Raw genomic sequence first — 5,779 nt, forward strand, 5'->3', positions numbered from 1 at the left:
TCCCCTCTGCAGGCCAATGCCAATGATGGAAGGAAAGTGGTCCCGACCTGGGCTCATTACCACCCGTGGGAGCCAACGAATTCTGACATAATAGAGGGCAGAGGGCAGCTCTTAACCAAGAGATGCCAGCAGACCACATTTCCAGTAACGACCAGCAAGGTCAGAGGGGCAGTCAAGAGTGCCTGCTTGACCGGCAGAAAGCTGAGAAGATGGCGCAGACAGCATGGCTCCCTAGGGGCAACTACAGCCAGCAAAAGGCAAGAATGCAAGAGAAGGAGGGCCATCATTCCGCTACAAAGCCACAGTCTCCTGCTCAGTTCCTGGTCCTGAGCCAATTCAGAGACTGGCCCCACTGAAGAGGTGGATGAGTCCTGAGGAGGAAGGATCCAGAAACAAGGCAGTGGGTTATGACCGTCCCTAAAGAGAATGACTGCCATTTCTCAGGTGACTGTACCCTGAGGCTAGAAAAAGACCCAGACACTTCTACTACTACTGGACACAGCACCTGAGCTGACATTGATCCAGGAGGCCCAAAGTGTCGTGATGGGGCCTCATTACAATGGGGCTTCTGAGGCCCTGACATTAAAAGGAGTTGGGAATGGAGACCGGTTCACAGTGCGCTGAAGGGGTCCCTGGACCAAAATAGCGGTCATTTCTCCAGTCCCCAAGCTGATAATGATAAGTGATACACTTGGCAGTTGGAGCAATGACTTCCACATTGGGTCACTGCTCTGTGGGGTAAGAGCTATCCCGGTGGGGAAAGCCAAGAGGAACCTCTGACACTGGCTCCCACCCCAGGCCAAGAGAGTAAGTCAAAACCAGTATTGGATCCTGGTGAGCATAGGGGGCTAAAGCAGAGTTTAGTGACATCATTGGAGACGTATGGGATGCAGGGGAAGAGGAGGTAGGAGAGCCACAGGGACGAAGAGAGTGGAGAAGGTGAGAAGTTCTGGGAGTCTCTCTCTGGGGGAGGGAGGAAGGGAATGGAAATGGTGAGAGGGAAGACGGAGGCTTCCACTGAATCCACTGGTAATGTTTCCTAGGGTGCTGGTAGATGCAGGAGATTTTGCTATATCCTTCCTTATCCATTTTAACATATTTGAAATAGCACACCATGACTTAAAAAGTCACTGGGAGAAGTGGAAGCGGGCGGTATCCACAAACGGGCAGGCACCATCGGGGGCAGGCTCGAGGAGGAGGATTGCAGATTTACAGTGCACCCAATCTCCCCTGCTCTGAAACTTCTCCAGCATGGCCAGCTTCTCAGGTGCAGACCCAGAAAACTGGGCCTTTGAGTTCCACAGGCAAGAGGGTTTCAGACACCCCAGGACTCTCCAGGACGTCAGCCAGAGCAGGATGCAGGAGAGAGAGGTGACTGAAGACAGAGGAGTATGAACGGGAAGGAGCAGAAGGAAGGTATGGGAGGAATGGAGCGGTGTCAGAGTAGGAGTGGGGTGGCAGACAAGGGAAATTCTAACACCCATGGGCCGTATAGAAACCAAGGGAGGCACCACTCCCCAGACATCAGTACTGCTCAGCTCAGGGGAACTGAGAACTGACAGTTCCAAGAAAAACTGAGAGACACCTGGCTATCCACACCCACCGCCATCACAACTGGTAGGCCTTGGTTGTGCGTCCTTCAAAACTTTGAAACATACTTGTACATATACTTAAATGAATTCTCATATATTACATAGGATTGACTGGTGTGTGTGCGTGTGCCCACGCACGCAAGTGATTTAACTTACAAATGTGAATCCAAAGCCATCGTTCTGCAACTTGCAGTTTGAAGTCAGGCGGATGCTTTCGAAAGCTGTGAGAATGGCCTGATGCATTCCGTTGGACTGCCACGCTTTATGCTACTGGATGCTAAGCCACGTTGCATTCATCCATTTCCTTACTGACGGGAATTTGGAGTGTTCCCAGTTTTTCCCATCACCAACACCCTTGTGCATGTGTTCTTGTACACTACAGGTACCAGCGTGTCTCCGGAAGAAGTACCAGGCAGCGGACTTGCAGGAGCATAGAGGAAATAGATTCTTTTTTCCTTCCTTTTAAAGATCTTGGGCTAAAAGCAAGGACTCTGGAGTCAGACTGATTGGTTTCAATCCTGCCGCTGATCCCCACGAGCCGAATGACCTTGGGCCAGTGGCCGAACCTCTCAGTGCCTGTTTCTTCACCGGTAAGAGGCCAGTAATAGTTGGTACTATAGTTAAAGGCGTGTCACGAGGATGCATTATTATTTACGCCCAGCGCTTAGAAGAGTGCCAGGCACAGAGTCCGTGCCAGCACTACGAGGCTTTCAATGGATTCTGCCAAATTACCTCCCAAATGCGTCTCTTGCACCACCGCCACAGGGGTTTGCTCCTAATCTCTCCCACCCTCGGAATGGTTAAGCTCTTTGAAGGTTGTCAACCTACTGTGTGAAACCCGATTCGTGGTTTTAGTTTACATCTCCAGGATCAGCGGTGGGGAGCATGTTTTGGGGTGTTACTGGCGATTTCCTCTTCTTTGAATTTGCCTCAGAGAGGGCGAAGGGCTGATGGAGCGAGGCCAACCCCAAGTCTATCCGGCAAACCCGCCTGCCAATAACGTCTGCTGAGCCACATTTGATGGAGCAGTTGAGACAGAGACCTTACAGAACGAAAATACGATCCCTTTGCTCTCTGGCCGACCCCTGATCACTGACTGCGGGACTCCTGTGCGCATTCTACTGTTGGGTCGTAAGGCTTGCCGTGGAAGGGAGGCTGGCAAATGCTTTCGGCGCGTGCTAGGCATCCAGCGCCTCCATCTTGACGTTTCATCCTCACCACCCCTGGAGCCCGGCGCCCTCACTCCCCGACGCCCTCGACCCCCTGTGTACATGGGAAACGGAGGCTCAGAGCTGTGACTCTAACCGGTAAGGGGAGGCGGGACAGGAGGAGGCGGGCCCAGAGGCTTGACAGAGGGAGGCACTCCCACCATCCCCTTCACCAGCCAACTGCCCGCACCGCCCACGGGCTTGGGAGCAAACCAGGGGCCCTCGACCCCATTGGTTAGGCTTCGAGGGGGCGGGCGAACAAGGCGCCCGCTGGTTGGCGGGGGCCGGACCAATGAGGAGGCTGCTGCGCGGGCGTGGGAGGCGCGCTGAAAGTGGCGCGTCCTTTCTTTTGAGGCGAGCTCGTGCGGCGCGTGAAGTGGCTGACGCTGCCTTCTGAGCGCCGCCCGCCTAGCCCGCCGTGACCGCGACCGCGACTCGGGCCATCGACCGTCGCCCCGGTTCCGGGGCCGCCCGGGTCGCGACATGAGCTCCCCGGATGAGGTGTATGTGTGGAGAAGGCGTGTCCGCCCAAAGGGCAGGGAGCGGGCCGGCGTCCGCGCGGCCGGCCCCGCAGTCCCGCGGGAACCCGACCCAGGTCCTGAGCCTGGGGAGCCGCGGAGCGGCGAGGGCGGAGGCGGCTTCCTGGACCCCGAGGGCTTCCAGTCGAAGCGGGAGATGCTGGAAGCGCGAGGGCCGGTGCTGTGGGGCCGCGAAGGCGGACCTGGCTCCCCAGATGACCACGCGAGGGACCTCCTGGACCTGATCGAGGAGTCTGAGGAGGCCGAGGAGGCCAACCTGCAGCAGCTGACCGACCAGGACGTGCTGGGCGTCCTCAGGTACCCGTCCCCGGAGAGCTCCACCGCCTTCAAAGAGTCCACCGTGTTGACACTGCGCCTCGAGGCGAGTCCCGGCGGTCGAGGAGCGCCCGGCCAGAGCTGTGGGGAGGCGCCGACGGCTCCAGCCGGCCCTCTCCACCTCGGTGGGCCTGAAGCAGGCCGGGCCTTGGGGAACCCTAAGAGAGGCGCTAAGCGTAGATTGAACGTGGATGCGGACCGCCAGCGGCGCTCCGCGGAAGGCCTAGCCTGGCTGCTGTCCGACTCCGAGTCCTCAGATGAATTCAGTGAGACACAGCTGATGACGGTGAGCACTTACCCCAGAGGAGGAGGCCAGGCCAAGCCCAGCAGACCCGAGGATCCCGGGGACACTCCCAGACACTCGAAGTTCCAAGTCAGGGAGAATTTCCTTCACGTGACAGGCTCTTCCCTGTCCTCGGCTCCGCGAGGACTCTCTTCGGTTGTGGAAAGGCAGGGCGTGGGAGAGCAGGGCATCTCTTCCCTTAAGAAAATGCAGAGCGCGCTGTGGGGGAAGGGGGGCAGCAAGCCCAGCTACCCGGGAGCTGCTGCTGCTGCTGCTGCTTCTGTTTCTGCTGCTGCTGCAGTTGGCCTGCCGCGGGTCACTCCTAGGAAGAACGAAGCCCAGGAGAAGAAATCCGTCGTGGGAGCATCCAAACTTGCCCTGGGGGGAACCTTCCGTTCCCGGGGGCAGCGAATCTCGGCAACTCCTGTGGAACCGGCCACCTTCCCCCCAATCTCTGGTATTCCGCAGCCTGGGAGACCCAAGAGTTATACCTTGGCCTTTCGGGAACCAAATAGTCCAAGCATAGCGGCGCTGGGAAGAAATCCGTGGTCAGGTGGGCAAGGGAGTCTGAGGCGGTGGCGGGAGAAGATAAGGACCCAAATAGAGACCCAGCCCCAAAGGGCCAAGTGAGTAGGCCATGCTCCTCCTCTCTCCCCACTCTTCCCCCCCAAGAGCACCCAGGGCACACGTCTTCACCCATGCTGCCTCTGTCCACCCCTCAGGGGTCCACATTGGGTGCCCCTCGGTCACTGGGTCATTACGATGCCAGATCGGGCTCCTTTTCCTAGGGACAAACATTAAGGTAGCACGTCGGGTGTCCTGGGCCCTGTTCTCCACCCTTGACCTCGTTCCAGCCTCCTCTGAGAGACTTGGGCTGGGATGGAAGGGAGGGCTGGTAGCTGAATTCCGTCGGGGGATCCCTTAAAAGCTTCCCCGGAAAGCCTCAGTATTTTGACTCACCAGCTTCCTGAATCCTCCTTCCTAGCTGTTCCCCAGACCTTCCTTGCCGGGGGCCTGGGCTTTCTCAGTGTCCACTGTTGTCCCTAGATCAGCTCTGCCGGCTGCCCTGGGGCTGACTGAGGGAGAAAGTGCTAATGTTATCAGACTCTCAATTCCCTTCCCAATTCCCTGCCTCACCCTGGCCCGAATCACACTCTCTCTCTCTCTCTCTCTCTCTCTCACACACACACACACACACACACACACACACACTTCCTTAGTCCAAATCGGTGAGAAATTTTGTTTCAGCTGCTAACTCACAGGCCAGGGACATCTTGTCTGCGCATGCATCGTAGAAAAGCCAGCAGTGGCGACGTCAACACCAGAGGCCCCCAAGATCCAGGAAACTCAGAACCCTTGGCCCTGAACCAGGGAGAAGTCATGCCCAGGGGGCCTGCCCCCTCAGGTGAGTGTCGTGGGTTTGATATGAGGGGAGGGAAGAGGGGTTGAGGACAGAAACCTCTGCCTCTGTCTCGGCTGGGGGCACAGCCTTGCTCCCAGGCAGCTTCTCCCACAGGAGACGGGGTGCTGGCAGGGCTGGCCTTGAGCCACATCATCCTCTGTGTGGGGTTTGTGCGGCCGGGTTGATCGGTGGCAGTGCCCCAAACAGCTGCTCCGGGTGTAGACTTGCAGGGGAACAGCCTTTTCTGTTAAGTCCTGTTCGGCCACATTGCTCTCCCACGTGCTGGCTGTGGCTGCAGCTCTGGGAGGGTCGAATCCAGAGCCACATTGTTTGCGGACCACAATGGTGAAACGGCTGCCCCCGCGGAACAGGTAAGGCAGGCCCAGAGACAAGGTTCCGGCCGCTGGGGAGAGCAGCGGCGGCTGGTTGCCAGAAGAGGA

General features: G+C 57.7%; 1 pseudogene; it reads left to right on the forward strand.

The window, feature by feature from the left end:
• Positions 1-2,207: 2,207 nt before the first annotated feature.
• LOC149744284 (uncharacterized protein CXorf49 homolog pseudogene) lies at positions 2,208-5,061 on the forward strand (annotated as a pseudogene).
• Positions 5,062-5,779: the final 718 nt, after the last annotated feature.

This window comes from Delphinapterus leucas, chromosome X (genome assembly GCF_059928025.1).
Source record: "Delphinapterus leucas isolate spDelLeu-1000000601 "Yukka" chromosome X, BTC_Dleu_Yukka2, whole genome shotgun sequence".
Taxonomy (NCBI): domain Eukaryota; kingdom Metazoa; phylum Chordata; class Mammalia; order Artiodactyla; family Monodontidae; genus Delphinapterus; species Delphinapterus leucas.